This window comes from Mustela nivalis (assembly GCF_964662115.1).
Source record: "Mustela nivalis genome assembly, chromosome: 11".
In the NCBI taxonomy this organism is placed as follows: domain Eukaryota; kingdom Metazoa; phylum Chordata; class Mammalia; order Carnivora; family Mustelidae; genus Mustela; species Mustela nivalis.
Window position 1 is genome coordinate 25553996 of NC_139030.1, and position 24940 is coordinate 25578935.

Here is a 24940-nt window from a genome sequence, read left to right on the forward strand (position 1 = left end):
ATCACTCTTAGCATTTACAATGTGTTTATTTATTATTTTAAGTATATTTCTATTTACTAATCATTCAGCTTATATAAGCAACTGCATTTTTTCAGTATTATGAAACAAAATCACCAGGTCAAAAATATGAGATTGTGATTATTAATAAACATTTATCTTCATTAAGAATCATCAGATAGCCAGTGAACACTAATCAAGCTCTCAAAACTATAAAAGGATTATAAAGAACTATAAGACCCAGGTTTTTCCTTCAGGAAGTTTTCACCATGAGTGATTAAACCAGCTATACATATATTGGTAATAAAAGTTTAAAAGTAAAGACAAAACTTCTACTTAGACCAAAATAAAGGACTAGATTTACCTTCTCAATAAGACAACTACAAAACTGAATAAAATATATAAAACAAGGCTTTTCAGCACATTTGACATCAGGTAAAAAGGACAAGTATTCCTAATTAATTCAGGAAATAAACTGAGTGAGTCTCATCATGGCCATGGCTAAAGGCCTGAGAGAGATTCAAGTAGCAGCCTAGAACAGAAGAACCCAACAGAACCTAAACAACTCCATGAGTGGGGTAGGGCTGAGAATTAGAGGGCCGTGGGGTTAGATCTCATAGTGCATAGTGTCAGAGAAGAGAATGTAACAGAAAAAGAATTCTAGGTATCTGCATAGGGCTCTCCTGGATGATTCAGCCAAGTACGAAGCACATGCACAAGCATGTAATGCAACTTCAGGTTGGTGAAAGAGCCATGCACAAGGATCAGAGAGAAGAGTTCCCAAAATTCACACAGGTCCATGAATTGTGTTTGTTAACGCCAACCAGCTTTGAAAACTTGCCAGTTCACGAGAGTCTGAATAGAGTAACTGGAAGAGTCTTGCCTCAATAATGCCAAATAATCAACCCTAGACTAACTTTGCCCTAACTCCTAATAAAATTTAAAGGAAGACCTCAAAGGATCAAACTCTTTCACATAGCTTAACTCTTCCCCAGAATAGAACTCAGGTATTTTAATGGAAATATGAAAAATGTACCACTAAGCTACTAGGCAAGAAAAGATATAAAAGAAAAAGAAATATCTCAAATTAATTCCCTCAACAAAAATGCTAAACCTGAAGTATAGAAAGGAAAAAAATAAAGACAGAGAAATCAAAGAAATAGAAAACAGAGAAAAATCAATAGACAAAAATCAATGACATTTAAAAAATGGTTATTAGAGAACTATAACATGGATAATATATAATGATGAAGTGGGGTTTATTCCACAAATAAAGATTGATTTCACATTTTAAAAAACCCTATTAGTATAATTTACCATACTAACAAAAAAAGACAACACATGTGAAGATCTTAATAAATGCAGAGAAATTATTTATAGGATATAACATCCATTCCTGATAAAAACTTAAAATAGAAATTAAACTAGGAACAAGAGGAATGATCACTCTCACTTCTACTCAAGCTTTTCCTAGACTTTCTAGTCAGAATATTAAAGCAAAAAGCACAATATTTTTAAGAAATTGGTGGAGGAAGGAGAGGAAGAAATCAAAATGCATTTATTTGCAGGTGACATAATTCTCTACATAAAAAAATTCAAAAAAATCTACAAGAAAAAAGGTGCTTAGACTAGCTAATATACCTAGTAAAGTTGTATGATATAAGATTGCTACAAAAATTGTGTATATTAACAATAAATAATTGAAAATTAAAATAAAATAAATTTTCCAGTGGCATAGACAAATATGAAATACTTAGTTACTTATGTAAAAATATGTACAAGAACATAAAAACTATAAAACACTGTTAAGAGAAACTAACAAAAACCCAAATAAATAAAGAGATATACCCTATTTGTGATTTGTAAGATTCAAAACCAATAAGATGTCACCTCTCCTCAAACTGGTAAATTATACCTAATGCCAATAAAAGACATTTTCTAGAAATTGACAAGCTAATTCCAAAATGTGTGTGGAAATGCAAAATATCTAGAATACAAAAAACAAAACAAAACAAAAAGGCAAAAAATAAGTTGGTGGACTAACACTACCTCATTTCAGGACATAATAAATTGACACTTACCAAGACAGCGTAGTATTGGAAAAAGACAGAGAAATACATCAGTGGAACAGATGAGAGAGTTCACAAAGATACCAATATGTACATGGATAACTATTTTTTAACAAAACTTTTTTTAAAAAGATAGTTTTTTCAACAAATGGTACTTGAATAAATAAATATGCATAACCAAAAACTAAAGTTCCATCCATTAAAAAAAACAAACAACTGAAAACATATCATAAGCCTAAATATAAAATTTAAAACTATAAAATTTCTAAGGAAAAATACAGAACAAAATCTTTATGACCTTGGGGTAAGCAAAGATTTCTTAAGTATGACATAAAAAGCATGATTCATGAAAAAGACTGATAAAATGAACTCAATCAAATTATAAAACTTCTACACTTCAAAAGATAATGATAAGGGGCGCCTGGGTGGCTCAGTGGGTTAAAGCCTCTGCCTTCAGCTCAGGTCATGATCCCAGGGTCCTGGGATCGAGCCCCACATCGGGCTCTCTGCTCTGCAGGGAGCCTGCTTCCTCCTCTCTCTCTCTGCCTGCCGCTCTGCCTACTTGTGATCTCTGTCTGTCAAATAAATAAATAAAATCTTAAAAAAAAAAAAAGATAATGATAAGACAATCAAAGATAAATCACAAACTCTAAAAAAATATTTGCAAATCTTAGGTCTAGTAAAGAACGCATATTGAAGAAAAAAAAAAAAAACACTTCCAAAACTCAAAATTATCATGAATATATAACCTAACAAAGAATGGGAAAGAGGTTTGAATAAACATTTTATTAAAGAATATATATGCATGACAAATAAGCATATAAAAAGATTATTGACATCATGAGACACTAGTAAAGTATAGTTAAAATTACTGCACCATTCTTAGAATGAAACTAAAATGGCTGACAAACCAAGCATTGGTGAGGATATGGAGGAACTTACAGGAATAGAAAGTGGTACAACAAACTTAGAAAACAATTTCTCATTCTCTTACAAAGTTAAATGTACAACTAGCATATGATCTACCCTTCTATTCCCTGGCATTTGTTTACCAAAGGAATTTAAAGCATATATCTATATAAAGACTTGTACACAAATGTTCACAGAAGCTCTACTTGTAATAAGCAAAAACCGTAAGCCACTTAATATCCATGTACAGATTTATGCATAAACAAATCACACATATCTATATTATCTTAAGCTTGGGTATGTCCTCAGGAGTTCGACTTTAGCAAAAAGTTGAGTTTTGCTATGTCAGTTTAGCTGGACTCCCCCACTCTTGAAACCTAATCACCATTAATATCTTCATCCCCTGGACTCCCCCAGTGAAGTATGATCACTTTAACCTACTATCACCAAGAATCTTGTTAGGTCAGTGTACGCAGAATCCTCCTTTAACTACTGATGTTTCCTCTTAGTAATCGTCCATCCATTCTCTCCTTGGCTATAAATTTCTCCTTTTTCTTCTGTTCAGTATTGAGCCCATCTTTTCTCCCTACTACAAAATTCCATTGCAATACTCCCTCATATCTCTTTTGATAGTCCTGAAAAAAGCCTGTATTGATGATTTAACAAGTATCATGGATATATGTTTTCCTTAACACATACAATGTAGTACTATTGAGAAAAAAAGAAAAAGATGAACTATTGGTATATGTAACAATATGGCTGGTTTTCACAATAATTATGCCAAATGAAAGAAACCAGACAAAAACAAATACATAGTATATGATACCACTCATATAAATTTAAAATGCAAACAAACAAAAACAACAACAAAACAAACAAACAAAAACAGTGTTTCCCCTGGACTAAGTGGGCAGGGGCAGGACAGAAACAGAGGGAATAAAAGGAAAATTAATAGATTTACCATCTAGTCATTTTATTTCACTTCTGATTCTAAACCTATTTCACTTGTGGCCTACCCAAACAGTTCTCAACACTTCAGGAAATCAGTGGATGAAGAGAACAATAGTTTAAACATGAGTATATATTTGCTAGTTGAATGAAGAGCTCAGATAATCAGAAGAGAGAATGTGACATGAAAAATATAGAAAGAAAATAAATAATTATACCACAGAGATATAATTAGTTATCATTTTGAAGTAGGAATATATATTTTCTCTGCCACCTTCCGCTGCCCCCAGCAAGAAGGCAGGCACTGCAAGCCAGGAAAAGGGTTGTCACCTGAACCTGATCATATTGGCATGGTGATCTTGATTTCTCAGCCTCTAGAACTTTAAGAAATAAACCTCTTGTTGCTTAAGCCTCCCACTCTATGGTATGTTATATCAGCATGGGCTGATTAAGCCAACAGTTTCACTCCTTCCACTTAGAAGAACCAAGCTTTAAGATTTATATCCATTTTAAGTCTTAATCAACTAAAAAAAAATCAAAATGATGAAGGAAAGATTGTTTTCTATGAGAGTGTGAAAATGATAGCTGCTCTAATGTGCTATCTGGGAAGATTTCCCTGAAAAAGGGAATGATGAATACTCAATAGGACAGGAAAAGAGAAAGACAGAGGAAGCGCTTGGAGCAGAGGGAACACCCGGTGTAAAAGCCAAGAAGAAGGGAGAACAGAAAATGTGGGGAAAATGAATAAAGAGGAAGGGAGAATATGGGTCATCCAGACATCTAAGAGGATCTCATGAGGGGCAGGGTGAGAAAGGCCAGAAGGGCAAACGTACAGGGCCTTCCAATCAAGGCTACGGCCCTGAATTTTGTTCTGAAAGTTATAGTAAATCTCTCGTGCTTTTTAAGCCATTAATATCATTATTGGTTCATAGTTTTAAAGATTATTCTGCCTCTGGTGTAGAGACTAGATTAGATAAAAACGAAAGAGCTGCAGAGAGACCAATTAAGATGTACCACATTTGTCCAGGAAAGGGATAACACTTGATGTTTTCAGAAGGGTGAAGAATACAAATAGCAGAGCAGTATTTGCAAACCAAGGACCTCCTGATTAACTTTTTATCCAAACTCATAAGGCTTTTCACTTGTTCATTCATTCATTAGTCCTTTTACCTTTTTAATTATTATTATTATTATCATTTTTTTTTGGTGAACAGTGGAAGCTAACACTTCATGAATGCTTACAGTGTATGGGATGTATATGCATTACACATATAAAACCTAATTCTAATCTCCACATTAACAGATAAATAGAGACCATTTCCTCACACATTCATTGATAAGGATTGAAGCTTAACAAGGTTATACAATTAATGCAAGGTCACAGATTTACTAAGTGATTTGAGGCTATTTCAGATCCAAAGCAACTGAGATCTGAATTCAATTTTTTATATAAAATTTGCAGGGTGCATGGGTGACTCAGTTGGTTAAGCACCTACCCTCAGCTCTAGTCATGATCCGAGTATCCTAGAGTCAAGTTCCATATTGGGCTTCCTGCTCAGCAGGGAGTTTGCTGATTCCTCTCCATCTGCCCCTCCCCGAGTTTTTGCTGTCTCTCGCTTACTCTCTCTCTCAATAAATAAAATCTTAAAAAAAAATTTGCCTTAATTAAAGAAAGTAAAGAAATTCTACGATATTTCCATATATGTAATGTGCTGTCTTTATTATTTTATCTGTGATCCTTCAAATTAGGAATTATACTAATATCTTTGGGTTCCTTTTCTATCCAGTATCATATTTTGCATAAACAAAATTCATACTGCAATGAATCACTAAGAATGAAAACAAAATTCTAATAGTTAGACATAAAAAGTTATTTTTAATGGATAACAAATAGCTAGGCTTATGACAATGAAAGTTTTTCTATGTTGTTACCAAAAGTCTATTTGGTATACAGCAACTTTTATGAATTTTAACACTGATTGAGTCTAGTGGTTTACTTCTCTACTTCTGCTGACACAAAGAAAGAGGAAAAAGCAACATTAAACTTGGTCTGTAATTATGCATGTTGCTTTCATAGGGTACAATAGGTTCTTCTAAGAATTGAGCTAACTCCAGACATCTCATTTCACTGGTTAGAATTCCATGTGGAACTTGGAGATGTTAAAATCCACTAAATTATACTTACTCATTTCCATGTTAAAACATTTTTATCATAAGTTCACAAATACTGCACCTTGTAAGCCTAATCAGCATCTTTATTTACAGTGCAGAAGATCTGTCATCATAAATTGCACTTTACCATGTCATATGGAAATGTATCAGTATGGCAAAATTTTGAGGCATTTTCACCTTGAACCTATAAATAGGCTCATGTTTCAAAATAAGAATTCATGTTCATTCAGAAAATGCATTTCTTGATACATTCACTTAATCTCCCATGTGTCCTCTAGATAGACAATTAAATTTGGTGATGCCACATAGACTTGAAATCATGTGTCAGGAATTTAATTATGAATCATATGATTTTCCATCTTAAAACTTCCCTGGTGCCTTATTAAAAGCACTAGAACCAATGATAGAATACAGAAATATTCAGTTATAAACCAGACAACATAATTCCAACACCCAGATGCTAAATGTTAAGCCAAACAATTTAAAATCCAAGCAAACAGGAGGCTTCCCAAATACCCCAGTTGATTGCCTCACCGACAGGATCATACATAATCATGAAAAATGACAACTTGGCCCCTGCCATGGTCAGGCATGACAAAGTGTTACAGATTGCAAAGAAACAACTGCCATTGCTTTAACCTTGGAGAGGATGGTGATGTGGTCAATCAGCAACTCAAAACTGAGAAATATCTAATTTAAGAATAGCTGGCTATATTTAAATTTCTTGGAAGTTTGAAGAAAATGGGGTATCAAAATGTCATTAGTAGCCAAACAAATTTGAAAAGAACATTCACAGCAACCATCTAAAAGACTGCCAATTGTATTACCAGCCTCAGTTAAAAAGACAAACCCATCATAGAGGTAGATTAGAGAATGAATTACTTTGATTTTATACTATTTTCTTTCTGATCTCTCTATTGACCATACTCAACCAGATGCCAGAGGACAATGAATCAGGTGACCACAAGAAAGTCTGCCTGGGGCAAAGACCAGGTGGAAGAATGTGGGGAAAAGATCTAGAGGTCATGCCTGACAGAAGTAGCAGAAGGGAACCTTATTCTGAGATTCATTATTTTTTCCCAAATAAGTTATTTACCTCAGTCTCCTAATCTATAAAATGGGATAGTAAAAAACAATGACTCAGCTTTGCTCTTATTTCAGGAAAAAATATAGGTTAAACTATTCCCTAAGGTCACACAAAGGACTAAAAAAATAAACTGTAATATACCCAAAGTGTTATAGCCACTCCTAACTGGAATTTGAGCAAGTTTCTTATGTTTTGATTATTGTGCCTTCATGTGTGAGTGTAGTAATAAAGTTATAGTTTAGCCAAATTTCTAATTTAGATATATTAGACAGTTTGAGAATCAAAAGCTGATAGTATTAATAAAGAATAAACTTAAAAAAAAAAACCGGAATCTCTTTTTCAGTAAGTTCTTTCTGCTTTGAATTCCATTCAAAAATGTCCACTGTGAGACCCATTCAGGAGTGATTTGACTTCCTTGAGAATCCTTTCCTTGCTGCCCAAAGCAAAATGGCTCCTTCCTCTGCATATCCAGACAGTTTCTACACACATTCATAATGCTCAAAAGAGTATATCATAACATCTTATATTTTATCCATCTTCCTGGCAAGACTGGAGTACTTGAAATCTGCAATTCTATCTTTTCATTTTCATAAATCAAGTGCTTAGAATAGAACATATTTAATGTTCAATGATTATTTATCAAATCACTTAGTACAAGAATAATTAAAAAGTAAATTAAAAGAGTAATTAAAAACATTTCTTCTTGTGTTTGGGTTTCTTTCCTTTGCTTCTTACTTTTTAAAGGTATATTTATATGAAATTTGAACTCAGCTTTGTACTTTATTTGGTTGTGTACCTAAAGATATAATTTTTCTTTGTAAAATGGTATTACTAAATTTGTGTTTTACTGAAACACTGTAGGCATAATCTCCTCAGGATCACATTCATGCCTTTGATAAATATTTCAGTGCTGTTACTCTCTAGATCATTGTCTAAATACAACTCTCCTGGCATTTTAATATTTTACTAGAAAAAGTGAAGAGCTAGTCAAAGAAGTATATATTAAATCAAAACCTCATATGTCAAAGCTATACTGAAATGCCAGTCTTAATTTTTCAAATTGGGTTTTACTGAATACCTGAGAAAAATCAAATATTATTTTAAATGCTACATTGTAAGAGTTAAAAAAAAAAAAGAAAGAACAAGTATCCTACACAAAAGGATGTTTATTTGTATGCATGAAGATGTGTTTTCCAGTGTGTATAAGTATGAATAAAACTACCCAGGGGGAAGGGTAGGAACAAATTAATTTAATGCTATATTTGTACAGAAAATATAGCCTAGGATTAACAGCCTGAGCTCTGAAGTTAGAATGATTGGGACTGTTTTCAAACTTTTTCTTATTGTGCAACGTAAATTGTTATTTCACTTCTCCAGGCCTTTCTTTCTTCTTTTCTAACAAAAACAGAGTTAATAGGTATCATGAAATTTTAGAAACTGTTAAATAATATTAATACAACACTTAACATGGTTACATTGTAAGCTTTTCATAAATGTTTGCTATAATTATTTTTGCATGATGAAGAAGCAATGAAATAAGCTTGTAAAGGTAGTACTTTAAGATACTGTATCTTATTTCTATTTATTTCTAAATAACTTACTTATTTCTAAAAAACTATTCTATTTTTAGTTCTGCTTATAATTATAGATTACAAACATATATATAAATATATAATATATAAATATATAAATATTATTTGTATATATAAATATATAAATATTAATATAAATATAATATATATAGATATAATAGAATCATAACTAAAATTCTATTTATAATTTTAAAAAATATTCTATTTATTTCTAAAAAACTTACTTCTAAGAGTGTTAATAATGATAAAAAATCAACTTAAAAAATAAATTTTTACAGGAGATTTCCATTTGTAAACCATGTATTTTCAACTTCTGAGATCATCACATCATCAAACCCATGCTTAGAGGTAAAATTATTATCTGCTTTGGTAAGATCCTTGAGTTCCATTTCTTGTTTGGTTGCATGTAACTGGAAATTTCTGGTAAGAGTCACAAAGGTTATTATGTCAAATTTATTAACTTTGAGGGAAAACTAAAAAGCAGTGATTTTAATTAAGCAAGCCGTATTACACTGAAGCTGTCTTGAAACTCCTATCACCTTGAGTTTTAGAACTGTAACTGATTTCCAATTTTGGACATCGAAGATTTTTGTTTATTGTATGTGTGAAGATGGGGTTATACCTCTTTGGGACATACTGTTCTAAACATTCTAAACATTCGCTGTTCTAAACATTCTAAATATTTGCCAGGTAAAACAAAACAAAATGAAAAAAAATAAACCTCATTTGAGTTGTGAAAAGAGATGGGTAGGGGGATGGGGTAACTGTGTGATGGGCATTCAGGAGGACATGTAAGGTGATGAGCACTGGATGTTTATCAGTAGAACTGATGAACTGATGAATCATTAAACATTATATCAAAAACCAATGATGTACTATAGCGTGGCTAATTGAATTTATATTAAAAAAATAAAGATTTTAAAAAATAATACTCACTTGATTTGTTAAATGTCACTTTGAGAAAGGGATGAAAGATTTGTGATTGAAAGTTATATCCAGGGGCGCCTGGGTGGCTCAGTGGATTAAAGCCTCTGCCTTCAGCTCAGGTCAAGATCCCAGCATCCTGGGATCGAGCCCCACATAGGATTCTCTGCTCAGCGGGGAGCCTGCTTCCTCCTCTCTCACTCTGCCTGCCTCTCTGCCTACTTGTGATCTCTCTCTGTCACATAAATAAATGAAATCTTAAAAAAAAAAAAGAAAGTTATATCCAAAATGTTTACTTAAGCATTTTATTTATATTATTATATTATCATTATTTATAATATATAAAATAATATATGATATTATTTTATTGATATATTATCTTGATTAAATTTTATATGTGTGGTCATAGGCTACTCCAAGGTCACTTCAATAAATGTGAAAATATTTATAAAATTATATGTAACAGTAGCAAGGTGAGTTAATAAGTATGTGGTAATATCATCTTAAAATTCTTCTTTATTAATCAAATTAAAAGACAGAACTTGAAAAAATAAAAACTCAATGAAAACCACTGCAGGATAGGTTGCATTGACTATATATACTTTCACAAACACATCTTCCTTACTATACATACAGTTTTTTCAATCAACTGTGCTGAAGCATAACTTACATCTAAAATGAGGTGAACTTTATTTTTAACAATTAGAATAATCATGCACACATTCATTTCCACCTCCAATTCCCAACCTTATATCCTTTTCCTCAGAAGTGAACTGTCATCAGTTTCTTGAGTGATAATACATTCTTGTAAAATGCTGCTTATTTTTAAAATTACAAAAAGTCTTACATAGTTGTTAAGGGTGATTGCCTATAATCTTTAAAATTAAGAAACATACTGTAGAAATGTGTCTCAATTTAAAATTCATCTTATTCAATAGAAATCTATTAGATGAAGCAGAAACTCAAAACAAAAAAAAAATAATTAACACTAACACAAAAAAAATGTAAGCAAAAGGTAACAACATTTTTACATTCAGATATGAGTATATCTATACATCTAATCTTTTTTAAGATTCTTCAAAGTCCTTGAAATGGTTTATGCTGTCTTGTTTGACCTGACCCTAGTACCTCTCTGTAATTATCGCCTATTATTCTCCATATTTGCACTCTATTCTGGTCACAATTTGTGTCTGATTGTGTCTCAAACATAGGAAGCACATATGAGGATCTCACATAGGCTGTTCTCAGTGCCTGAGAGATCCTTCCCTAAAATACCCACATGGCCAACTAGCTCACTCCTTCAAGAATTAGCTCAAAAGTACTTTTGAGGAAAAGGTGACCTTTTCAACAAACTGTGTTGAAACAATTGGATATAAATGTGTGTGTGTGTGTGTGTGTGTGTGTGTACAGAAAGGACAGAAGGGAAGAGGAAAGGAGAAAGGAAGACCTGCAGGCCCAGAGGGTTTCAATAGTGACTTCTTTCATATAGTCAAGAAAGAAACAAGACCTGCACAAACTTTTTCAGAAAACAGAGAAGAAGGAAATGCTTTCCAGCTCACTCTGTGAGAGTAGAATAACCCTAACATCTAAATCTAAAAAAGACATTAGAGGGAAAGAAAATTACAGGTCAATATTTGTTATCCATGCAAATATTTTAAACAAAAAATAATAATTCTGATCTAACCTCATATGGAAACAATACCACATGATGATCAAATGTAGTGTATCTCAGGAATTCATAATTATTTGAATATTCAAAAAAGCAATAATATGTAATTCACTATATGTATTAAAGAAATAAAGCAGAAAAATCATGTTATGTTAATAGATGTAGAGAAAACATCTGATGAAAATCAAAACCAATTCGTGATAAAATGATCAGCAAATTGGAGGCAGAAGGAAATTTCCTCAAACTGATAAAGGATATTAATGAATACCCTACAGCTAGGTATTACTTATTAGTGAAAGCCTTAATTGTTTCCCCCTAAAATTATAAAACTTCTGGAAGGAAACAAAATAAAATATATATATATATATATATATATATATATATATATATATATGTATTTTTTTATTTTGAGGTAGACAAAAATTTCTTAGATAAATGCAAATAACATGAACCATAAAAAAAGATTGATAAATTCAAATTCATCAAAATTAAAATGCTTTTCCCTTCAGATACATTACTAAACAAAGATAAAATAAATGGATACAAGGCAAGCCACAGAGTAGGATAAAATATGCATATCATATTTATCAGGCAAAGTACTTAGAATCAAAGTAAATAAAAAACCCTAGGACTCAATCATAAGAAGGCAAATTAAAAAAAAAAAAGGAATAAAGATAGACAAAAGATTCTAACAGCTATTTCACAAAGAAATTAGGTAAGTGGCCAGTAGCCACATGAAAAGATTCTCAACATTATTAGGATAAGAGAATGGAAATTAAAGTCATAATGACATATTAATATACACTCCAGAATGGGTGAGAATGTGGAGTAAGCAGAACTCTCATATGCTGTTTGTGGGGCAGTTAAAAGGTATAGTCACTCTTTAACATTTTTTTTTAATTAAACATGCACCAATCATATGTCTCAGTCAATAAATGCATATGAGGAAACATTATGGAGTGATACAATGTGACATAAATGTGCTATATCTTTATTGTGGTAGTCATTATGTAATCTTATACATTTCTCAAATGTCACCAAACTGTATATTTAAATTGAGTGAATTTATCTTATGTAAATTGTGATTCAGACTCAATTAATTTTTAAAAAGATAATTGCAAACATTTTGACTGGATAATTTGATGAATTAAGGGAGTACTATTTACTAAGATATAATAAAAGTATTTTGATTATGAAAACTAAATACAAAAAATAATGTCCTATCATTTACAATTATATACTAAAATGCTTAAAGACACAATGTTTAAATGTCTGAGATACTTCAAAATCATCCACAGATTAGAAGTGTGAGGGCTATTTAAGAAACAAAACTTAACGTTTATTACAAATTACTGAGGTTGGGTAACTGGTACAAGGGGTACATTACACTATTATCTCAACTTTTGTAGCCTTTTGAGAATTTTTTTTAGAAGATCTTATTATTTTATTTGAGAGAGAGAGAGAGAGAGCATGAGCAGTGGGTGAGGGGCAGAGGGAGAAGCAGACTCCTCACTGAGCAGGAAGCCTGACATGGGGGTTGATTCCAGGGTCTGACCTGAATCAAAGCCCACTGCTTAACCAGTTGAGCCACCCAGGTGCCCCAACATTTTGAGGATTTTTTGTTAAAAAGGTAAAATAAAAAAATGTTAAATGTAAGAGAAGAAACTTAAATTAGTTTTCCTTATTATAACTACCCCATGAACTAATACGGCATATATTTTTGGGGTGCCTGGGTGGCTCAGGGGGTTAAAGCCTCTGCCTTCGGCTCAGGTCATGATCCCAGCATCCTGGGATCGAGTCCCACATCGGGCTCTCTGCTGAGCAGGAAGTCTGCTTACTCCTCTCTCTCTGCCTGCCTCTCTGCCTACCTTTGATCTCTGTCAAATAAATAAATAAAATCTTTAAAAAAATAAAAAAGATGGCATATATTTTTAATACCAGGAAATAAGGTTCAATGTTCACCAAGTAGGTTGCAGAACCAAGTTTAGAAAACAGTTTCCTATAACCAGTGCATGACTCCCTACACATTCTATTATCTCTCTCTCTCTCTCTCTCTCTCTCTCTCACACACACACACACACACAAAACTAGTGAGCTAAAGACAACAGATTTAGACTAATAAAGACTTAGATTCTTAAGAGAATAGGTGGAACAGTCTTAGAGACTGTTAATAGTAAAGGAGTACATGAAATAAGACTTGATATTTTCTGTACTATTCAGCTATTGCTTAAAAAGCTTAAGCTTTGGAAACACATTTTCTTTTTATCTGTCATAATCATTTAAAAAAATTATTCACTGAATATTTTTGAAGGAAAAATGAATCTGAAAATCAACACCGTTCTGACAGTTCACAATTATATAGCTCAACCCTAGGAAGTGGGTTAATGTCTTCTTAATGTTGCAACCACTTTCCTGTCTACCAGTGCCACATTACTGATTTAAAACTACAGGACTATGTGTTATTCAGAAATGGAATGTTTCTATCAAAAAGATATTCTGAGAAAATTGATTCATTATGCCAGCATTTTACAGTACTTTCAGTCGTGTTTTAATATTAATAATACTGCTTTCCTGGAATTATGTTCAAAACAAAATATTCAGACATGTTTAAAGCTATTGTAACCATTTGCTGTAGGTGAATCCAGGGCAAATGTCTTTTAAACGATGAAGTGCATGCTTCATCCACAATTTATCAAAAGGCATAGAGAAAGAAAGATGAATGGATTGACTTGGACAGCTAAAAGCCTATAGTCTGTTTTCTTCTGATGTAATAATGACACTGATGATTTAAGAAAAATAATAACACTGATGATTCTTCATTACTCTTAAGTCTTTAAACCTTTTAAGGAAAGAGGGGTAGATAGGATAACCAATACAGAGACAGCTCTTTTAGATGCTGCACCAATAATTTGTCAGTAAATAGTGTAATACTGGTTTCAGAAGTAGAATTTAGTGATTCATGACTACAAAAAACACCCAGTGCTCATCACAATAAGTGCCCTCCTTAATCCCCATCACCCAGCTAATCCATCAACCATCCATCTTCCCTCCAGCAACCCTTAGTTTATTCTGTATAGTTAAGAGTTTCTTATGGTTTGCTGCCCTCTCTTCTTTTTGGTTCCCTTCCCTTGTGTTTAGCTGATTTGTTTCTTAAATTCCACATGAGTAAAATCATTCGGGGTTTGTCTTTCTCTGATGGACTTATTTCGATTCGCATAATACACTCTAGCTCTATCTACATTGTTGAAAATAACAAGATTCCATTCTTTTTGATGGCTGTGTAATATTCCATTTCTCACACACACACACACACACACACACACACACACACACACACACACATGCACACACCCCACACGACATCTATCTATCATCTATCTATCTATCTATCTATCATCTATCTTATCTAAAGAAAATGTGGTAAATATCCACTTATCAGTCAATGAACTTTTGGACTCTTTCCAAAAGTTGGTTATTGTTAATAATGCTGCTATAAACATCAGAGTGCATGTCCTCCTTTGAATCAGTACTTTTGTATCTTTTGGGTAAATACCTAGTAGTCCAATTGCTGGGACGCAGGGTAATTCTATTTTTAACTCTGGAGAACCTCCATACGTATCTTCCAGAATGACAAAACCTAAGCAATCTTAAAGTATGATTGCACTTGGGTAATAGGAGCTTTGGGTAGATGAACACAGTATCATTACAACATGAACTCTTCCTATACCCACCAGTTCTTATGAATTAAGATTTTCTATTTCATCAATTTGTAATGAGCCCTAACCATTCCATTTTCTTCCAAACTTTCTTTGTAATCTGGGAGCAAATCTATTTGCTTTCTCTGATCGATTTGGACAGCTAAAAGCCTATAGTCTGTTTTTTCTCTTTAAGTCATTTATTTTAGCAATAATACCCTGTCCCCCACAGATAACACCCTAGACTGATAAGAGATTTTCTATTAGAATTTCATACTACTTTAATCAAATAAATTATATGAATGCTATTTATAAATATTATACTAAGAAGAATCTTCAACATACATTTATCAAGTTCATTCTAAATACTGTTGTGTATTATAGTCAAAAGAAAACACTTTAATATGAATATTCAAGTATTCAGTAAATAATTTGTATTTCAGGCTAGGAGAAAAAAAAAATTCAGTGAAAACTACTTGATATTTGCTACTAAGGAAACTTGCTGACCTCCAAAATACTTAACCTCTACACTATAAAAATTGAGATCTTTTTATTCCACTCATCAATGGCTCTTCCTCATTTAAACATTATAATTTTTAAGATTGAAAATAAATACATGTAGAATATTAAGTATTTCTTGCCATATATGTTCTTAATTAAAAATAAGAAGAAAGCAAGTCAAACAGACTCTGAGATATCCCTCCCCTTTTAATTGTCTAAGTGCAGAAGAAGTATTTCAAGTAAAAGCTGGGCCGCAGTGTAAGAGCGAACAAAATTTGAGCTTTTCAGCCTACCTTAAAACCAGTCATAGGAAATGTTTCAGAAACATTGCTATCCTGAAAGGCCTAGTCATATATTTTTAAAAGTGTATCTTTCAAGAAACATTAATGTAATTTATCTGCAACATAAGATGGCATTACTCTAGGTTTTTGGGTTTCATTTTGCAGAGGAAAAACTAAGGTACCACGAGGAAAGTATTTTTTTCATTCCAACTTCTAAGTGAGATAACAGTAAACAGAAAAATATGGTAATGTATCCCATTTCCTTCTAATTTTTTATTATGTACATGTTACACATGTGTATATATAAATATATATTTAATCATGATTTTATAAGAAAGTTTACAGGATACAATTAGTATGTCACATAAGGAAGTTGTTTTATATATCATTTTTTCTGAATTAAGTTTTTTAAGAAGTATACTATGACCCACAGCATAATTTAAACCATGTAATTAAAAAATGCTAGAAAATGAAAATTCAAGAATCTTTAATTTTGTATCCATAAAATGCTACTTATTTCTTTAACCCTTAGATAACATGTATATTTTTAGAACCCCTGTGCACTGTTGGTGGGAATGCAAACTGGTGCAACCACTGTGGAAAACAATATGGAGGTTCCTCAAAAAATTAAAAATAGAATTACCATATGATCCAGTAATTCCACTACTGCATATTTATCCAAAGAACACAAAAGCACTGATTCAAAGAGATATATGCAGCCCTATTTTTTACTGCACCATTATTTACAATACCTAAGACTTGGAAACAACACAAGTGTCCATCATAAGATGATTGGATAAAGATGTATTATGTATATACAATGAAATATTCCTCCTCCATAATGAAAGAATGAAATCTTGCCATTTGCAACAAAGTGGACGAACCTAGAGGGTATAATACTAAGTGAAATAAGTTAGCCAGGAAGACAAATATTGTATAATTTCACTTAAATATATAATTGAAGAAACAAAACAGATGAACAGAGGGGGAAAAAAAGAGAAAAACCAAAAAATTGAGTTTTAACTAGGGAGAACAAACAAATGATTGCCAGAGTGGGGAGGTTGGTGGGGGGATGGGTGAAATAGGTGAAGAGGATTAAATTAATAATAATAATAATAATAATATCCAAAAAATGATGAAATAGTGACAATTTACCAGATGTTTCACTCTATGGAAAATATTTACTTATTTACATTTTCTTCTTGTTTTAATTGTGACTGAATATTTATTTTTAAATTCAAATAAATTAAATGTGTACATGAAATTCTACACACTTAAAAAAAGTAAATAAGAAACTTAAAAAAATCAGTCTTAGTATCTTCACTAAGGCAATTATTTCTCATTGTTTATGCCTAACAAGTTAGGGAGGGTTTTGAATGAGATCAGAGAATTTAAGATTTTTCAATCCTTTTAAACACTTGCAAAATAAAAGTAGCAACAAGCACTAATCACTCAAAATTTGTAAATTGAAGGAAATTATCCTTGAGTCAGATTTATCTAAATATCTAAATAAAAATTATAGAAATGTACTGAGTACTTTTTCCCTTACAGATAGGATAATTTAGATTTAATGAAGGTAAATCCCTGGAAGAAAGGGTAAAAAATAAGAGGTCAATCTCTCAGTGGCACCTGGGTGGCTCAGTGGATTAAAGCCTCTGCCTTTGGCTAGGTCATGGTCCCAGGGTCCTGGGATTGAGCCCCACATTGGGCTCTCTGCTCAGCAGGAAGCCTGCTTCCCTTCCTCTCTCTCTGTCTGCCTCTCTGCCTACTTGTGATCTCTGTCAAATAAATGAATTAAATAAAATAAAAATTTAAAAAAGAGGTCAATCTCTCAATCCTGGTACAGTTGCTTTTAAAAAGTAAACGCAACATAAGCTACATGAAATCACTAAATCAACTACTAAATCCACTAAATCAACTACTAAAACTACTAAATCCAACTTGGTGTCTATTTGGAAGGCCTTCTTAATGACCAGTTTTGGCAATTAAAATGATTACCCAATTGACTAGTTTTCACTCCTGTAATTTTTCAAGCAGGCATTCCAACACAGAGGCTTTTAGGCTAACAAATTCTTCCACTTGGAAGTATTTTGCCCAAGGACAGATTAGAGTAAAAATAATTAAGCTGTACATTTTAAATAGCATTACTACTAATTCTTCTTATGGCCTATAAATGAGATCTTTTATAATAAAAAAGAAGAAAAATGTGGGAATAAAGAGAATGATTTCCATTTTTGTAGTTAATTTAAAATTTAATGTTTTACTCTCTCTACATGTTAATATGCATGTATAGATATTTCAAACTCTTATACTCTGCATCTACCTTCTTATAATTGATTTAATTAAGATTTTAAAAATCTATAACATACAAAAATTCTATAAAATGCCATGCTATGCTCTAACTCACCATTACCACAAGTCATTTTTTCCTATATTTTAGTGTTTTAAGCTATTTAAATAAAATTCATATTAAAGATAAATGTTTGGAGAAACACTGTTTGAAGAAACTATGCTATCATACATCCTCAAAGTGCTTTTCATGTTGGTTAGTTTTAAACTTTATTTATCTATTTCCATGAGCTAGGAGCAACATGTTGACCACTGTACTCAATATGGCTTAAATAGTATGAACACCTGCACAAAGTTATATATTTTCCATTTGTTCAAAAAAGCAAAACAAAACAAAACATAACTTAGTAATGAGAGGGGGTCAATGAATTATGAATAACTTCTGTGTAAATGAAGGCAATATAATCAGCTCCCTTGTACCAGACAGGTATTGTGTTTTTCCACAAGGATTCATTTTAGTTAATTTAAATTGAATCATTAAGCATCACAATTTGGCACCTGCCAGAAAGATGACAAAAAAAAAAAAAAGCAGCTACAATTGTTCAAGGACATATTCTGAACTATTCAGTATATAAATCATCTCTTAGCATTCATATTAGATAACCAAAGTTTCTCCTTTGAACTGGGTTTTGATAACTAATTGTTGGCTTTAATATTACCCAAATATTAACACTAATTGTTAAGTCATTGAAAAAAGTCATTAAATAAGCAGTATTTCTTAATGAATACAATTCAAGGCATTAAATAGAATATATAATAAGAAAGGAAATATTCAGCATCCATACAAAATGATTAGGTAATAGCCTGAACATAAATAAAATTGAACTTTCTTTAAATACTTTTGGCAAATTATAATATTGCCACACTCTCTATCTTAACCTCAGCTTTTCACGTTAGCCCTGATGCTAAGCACTATGAATGGCCTTGTGATACTTTTATAATAACAGAATACTGATGATCCTGTAATGAAGCAAAAAAAAAAAAAAAAAAAAAGTCCTAAGCTAAGTATATAGTTTCTGGGGAATAGAGCAGGTGTAGAGAACTAGCTCTACAACTATAAGCAAATTATTATTCTGTGAAATGAACGAACTTGTCAGGATTGTCTCAAAGAACATTTCTAGTGCTAACAGTATATTATTCAAACTAAATGCAAATGTCTTATAGATATATATAGAGATTTATGGTGTCTTCCTTATCTCTCAGACATGAGCAGTTCATATAGGCATGATCAATTCAAAATTAACGTATTATATATGTTACATTGCATTTCTGATTCATGTAAGGTCTATTTTCCAATAGATAAATTGCATTTTATGTTAATCATGCCATAACTTTTCATGTTCAAGTATACCTTATTTTCAGTTCCAAATATTTCATAATTGGTTACTTTCAATATCCTATGTGAATTTCAAAAGAAAGGAAGGGAAATAGTAAAGGAAAAGGATTTTAGCCCAGGGAAAAGACAAAAAAAAAAAAAAATCAAAGAGTAGGTTTGGCATAGCAGGAAGGAAACATTAGGGAAAGCATCACAAGAATGAACAAGGCTTGATGTTGGTGGTCTTGATCTTTTGAAATGAAGTCTTTCACTAAACCAACAGTATGTGTAAACTGATATATCTTCCTACTTCTGATGCTGCAGGTGACCCAGGGAAATGCTTCCATCATATTATAACCTGGGATTTAAAAGCCACTGGGATCATATCTGTGGTCGCTGGAGCATCTGTACCAATAGCTCTTGCTCAGATACCTGGGATAAAAAATCCCAACTATATATTTTGCTCCTCAAACAATTTCTCTGTAATTGCATTTTGATTTGAGAGCCTTTCTTTCCCACTCCCTTGCTTACTTTGTGAGCATATAAGTCAGAGAAAGAAAATAAGGAAGCCACCTAATGCAACCAATAATAATAATACAAGCCAACTTAAAAAATGTTAGCAGAAGGACGTGTTCCATTTCCAGATGGGGGTTACTCAGACTTGTATGAGCATGGATTCATGAAATGTAACTAGATCACCAAAAGATACAAAACCATCAGAATCTAATCACTCTTGAGGTCACATGTTTGAAACCTTTTTTTTTTTTTTTTAACATTTATATTTTAAGGTCAGATTCTAAGATTATCTAAGCTCAACTAAACAAACTCTTCTCACTTCCTGTCTCAAAAATCGCCTTGGAAAGAATTAGCTAATACTCATATCACACCCTCCCTAATTACTGTTTACTTCAGTTGCCTGTGGCTTTTTTTCATGATAATACTACTATCCTCAAAGTGATCAGTACCTGGAGGGACTGACAGGGGTCAGCCCAGCTCAGTTTAGTCATTTACTCTAATAGTTGATTCAATGACATTATTTACTCACCTTAATAGTTTGCTTTCAAAAATAAACACATTGAAGCCTCATTCTCCTTTCTTCGAGATTTCTACTAACTTTTGTTTGCTTCTTCTAGTCCATATGGTCTGCCCAGCTTATTAACTTAGAAAAAAGAATATTTTATTTCTTTGGATTAAACTTAATTGTGTGTCTCTCCTTCAGTGTAAGAGTTTCCTACTCTGAATAATAGACCAGTGCAATTAGTAGTGAGTTGACAGAAGATACCACATACAAGTAAAATCATTGCCACACAAGTTCTTTTACATGTTTCCTCCCACTTAGCCTATGATCAGTACAAATTTGTCACTGAAAAATGCAAAGCTTTATTGAGATATCAGTTTTGAAAACTGTGCAGAGTACAACACTGTAAGAAAGTGAAGATTTTGGCATTGATCCATTTGTCTAAACTTTTTAAATTCATTTACATTTCCAGTACTGTCTCTCAAGGTAATGAGCCTAGTAATGTCATATTTTTATAACACTTCTGTGATGACAAACTTTCATTTGTATAAAATAACCACAGCCAAAATAGACTTTAGGATTTGCAAAGTCCACATTTGCTTCATTCATTTAATTCCTTATTTTCAAGATTTTGATCCAAATCACTTCTTAGCCTTCAAATTTTTAGTCATAAATATTAGCAGGAAAAAAATTGATATGTCCAAATATAATTGTATCAGTTTTAAAATCTTAATAAATAAATAAAAAATATGATGTAACTGTTTTTACAAAGATGATATTTTAACTCTCCCTTATAATCTCACTCAAAATAAGTGATGTTTAAAAATTTAATGATGAAAACATTGTCACCACCAATAAGAAAAACAGTGTCTTTTATATTTTATATTTTAAATTTCATAATTTTATAAATCTTATAAATTTTATAATAAAAAGTGGAGAATAATGCCAAATCAAATGTTCATGGTGAATATTTCTAACCTTTTATTTGGTTTTTGAAAATCACATTTGAGTATTATAATTTTGATCAGTTAAAAAAATTGAAATTTTGATGGAGGAAAACACAAGTTGGCAGATCTCAATTATATGATTTCATTGTTTCTTTTTTACAAGAAGGCTTAATCTATTGAAGCCAAGATTGTCAGTTTTTCTTCACTTTTATTCTCATCTATGAAGACACAACTAGGTGTGTCTTTTAGGTGAGGATATGAGTTTAATCAAATGTAATGCAGTTAATGTGTTGGTGCTGATCCGTCAACATGGTACCTTCCAAGGTACTCTGTGAGAGTGACAAGGGAAATGAGCATTGAATAGGAAATTGAGCTTTGTACTGCTCTCCTCTCCATTCCCCCTCTGGTCACCCAGGTCTTCTCTTAATCATCTGTTGCAAACCCTTCTCAAGCAAGACCTTCACATTTGCAGTTGTCTCTGCCTGGAATGCTTTTCTACCACATACCCACTTGGCTATCTATTTCTCTCATTTCCTTCAGGTATAAAATAATTTTTGTCTAAGTATTTATCACTGCCTAACTTAGCATATACTTACATGTCTTTTTTAGTCTGCCCTCCCACTAGACGTAATCTTTCATAAAGGCAGGGATTTACTGCTCTATTTTGGCAAGAGAAGGGAGATAAAAGATGTTTTATGGCTATAAGGAGACAAAGAAAAGAGGAAAGGGGAGAGGGAAGGACAGAGAAGTGGAATCTTAAATTCTTTAAGGTGGTAAGAGATTGCATAATATGACTTCGTGGGAAAATAAAACTTCCTTGGATTTCTCAGTGCCTCTGAAAAAAGCCCTAGCCTCTTGAGACACAGAAATGCATACAATATAACTATAGAAAGTATTTGCTTTCACTTTCCCCAGAAACATTGTATTCTTCATATATCATGCAAATTAGATCCATAGCAACTTTTTCACTAGTTTCTCTGATCTGGAAGGATAATATAATACAACTTCTCTCTCTGAGAGACCAAATAGCAGATGGACCAAGTCTTTATGTTATGCCACAAGGTGCAAGAAAGATGACCACTAACTCAAAATGTCAAAAGTGATGAATCTCAAAATTTGGACAAATTTCTGGGCCTTAAAAACATGAAATTCAGGGGTACCTGGGTTGTTTAGTCAGTTGAGTGACTGACTCTTGGTTTCAGCTCAGGTCAAGATCTCAAGGTTGTAAGATCAAACCCCATGTCCAGCTCCATGCTGAGCAAGGAGTCAGCTTGACATTCTCTCCCTCTGCCTGTCCCTTTGTCCCTTCCCTTATTTGCACATGTGCACTCTCTCCCTCTAAAATAAATAAATAAATCTTTGAAAAGAAAAACAAGCTGTTGACATCGAGTCTTTATCTGGCCCTTGGAAAAGATGTATTTATACTCTAAAAGGTTAGTATGAGAACCCAGGATCATTTCCATACAAGTCTCAAAAGAGGAAAAGAAAAATCTTTTTTTTCTCCTTTTGGGAAGGAAAGTTGGTAGCTCTCTCTGTTCTATATATAAATGACAAAAATCTTTTCCTCTCTATTCTTGTCTATGGGGTGTAACCTGTTTCCTAGTTTGAAAGATTCCATTGGCTCTCATTGTTTTGCTACACGTCTAAATATGGGTGACCAATTCTTTTTTTTTTTTTTAAGACTTTTATTTATTTGACAGATAAAGAGAGATCACAAGTAGGCAGAGAGGCAGGTGGGGGGGCAGGCTCCCCACTGAGCAGAGATCCCAATCCAGGGCTTGATCCCAGGACCCTGAGACCATGACCTGAGCTGAAAGCAGAAGTTTTAACCCATTGAGCCACCCAGGCACCCCTGGGTGATCAATTCTTAACTACTACTCTGACTATCTGGTTATAAATATCAATAAAGAACTCTTTTCCTTAACCTGGTGTCTTGCATTTCTGTAATATTCATATATAAAAAGTATATAACTCTGAAAGTGGGGTAATATCTCAGAATTCTTGACAAAAGAGATACGGAGTCTGATAATGTTGATGAAAGCAAAGAAATTCTTGTGACCAAGTAATATGTATTTCACATAGCTCTCTAGATTAATATAAAGAACAGAGAGACTAGGTGACCACATATCAATGTGAGGCCCTGTGTGCCCCACTGGAGGAATTCTCTCAGCAGCCAAGACAAAGCAGTTTCAAACATGAAAGAAAACAGGGTCATTTACACTTCAGCATAAATCCTAAGTTAAAAAAAAAAAAAAAAAGATTAGACTCATGGCAGAATAAATCTTTCCTTTTAAAGTTTGGGTATAACAGCCTATTAGGTAATTACTTTGATATTAAATGTCTATAATTTTCATTTCCATGATAGCTTATAATGGCTCAGAGAAAAAAATGAGGAAATACAGAGGAAGTCTGTCATTATGTATTTACATAGTTTAAAAAAAAAAAACCCTACAACTGGAGTTCATAAAATGTTAATTCATATGAATTAATGTTTTGTTTTTTCCTTTTCTTTTCTTCTTTAGAAAACAATCCTCAGGGAGGGATGGAAAACAAGACCACTGGGACTTCTCAATTTAAAAGCTATTACTTGAAGAGTCTATGGGGAGGGTGGTTTCGGAAATATTTTCCTGTATTTGTCAATTTGTTTTCTTTCTTATTTTCCAAACTAAGTGATTGAAAATGTGGAAAGAGAAATAAAATATCACAAAGCCCAGCTGTCTATGGGACACATGTTTATGTCCGTCATCACACTCATGATCTATTGCAGTAATAAATCAAAAGAACCACACTAGTTGTGTAATTTATTACAGCAGTAGACCAGCAGAGGGAGGCCTCCAGGAGCTGAGTTAAAGACATGAACCTTGCATCAATGCTTTTATTTACTTCCTCTATTGAAGTTTGATATAAGAAGACAGAGTGGGAGGACCTAAGGTCAGAATTGAAAACTCCTTTTGCATAATTTTCTAAATGGCTTTCAACATTTAAACCAAGGCAACATTATTAATTTCCTGGGACTTATTTTTCTATGGTAATTATTGATAATTAAGTTTCTCTACCTTTCAGTCAATAAAGATTGATTGAGCTGGGTAAAAATTAATCATTTACTAAATCTGTCTCATCATGAAACTGGGTCTGTTTGAAAACACAGGAGGATTTGCAGTCAAAACCCATTCTCCAGGGTGCCTGGGTAGCTCAGTTTAGTTAAGTAGTTAAGAGTCTGCCTTTGGTTCAGGTCATGATCTCAGCATCCGGGGATGGAGTCCCACCTTGGGCCTCCTGATCAGTGGGGTGTCTGTTTCCCCCTCTGCCTCTCCCCCTGCTTGTGCTCATGCTCTCTCTCTCTCAAATAAATAAATAAAATCTTAAAAAAAATCCATTCTCCATTTCTGCTTGGCCACACCCTATCTGCCCTCAGCCCCATAGTAATGCCACTATTTCCCCTTTTAGAAATTTCAAGGTTTAAAAAT

General features: G+C 32.7%; 1 protein-coding gene across 1 annotated transcript in view; it reads right to left on the reverse strand.

Annotated features, from left to right (window-relative positions):
• Nucleotides 1–24940, reverse strand: part of LRP1B (LDL receptor related protein 1B) — a 1916825-nt gene that overhangs the window by 299014 nt on the left and 1592871 nt on the right. The window lies entirely within an intron of this gene.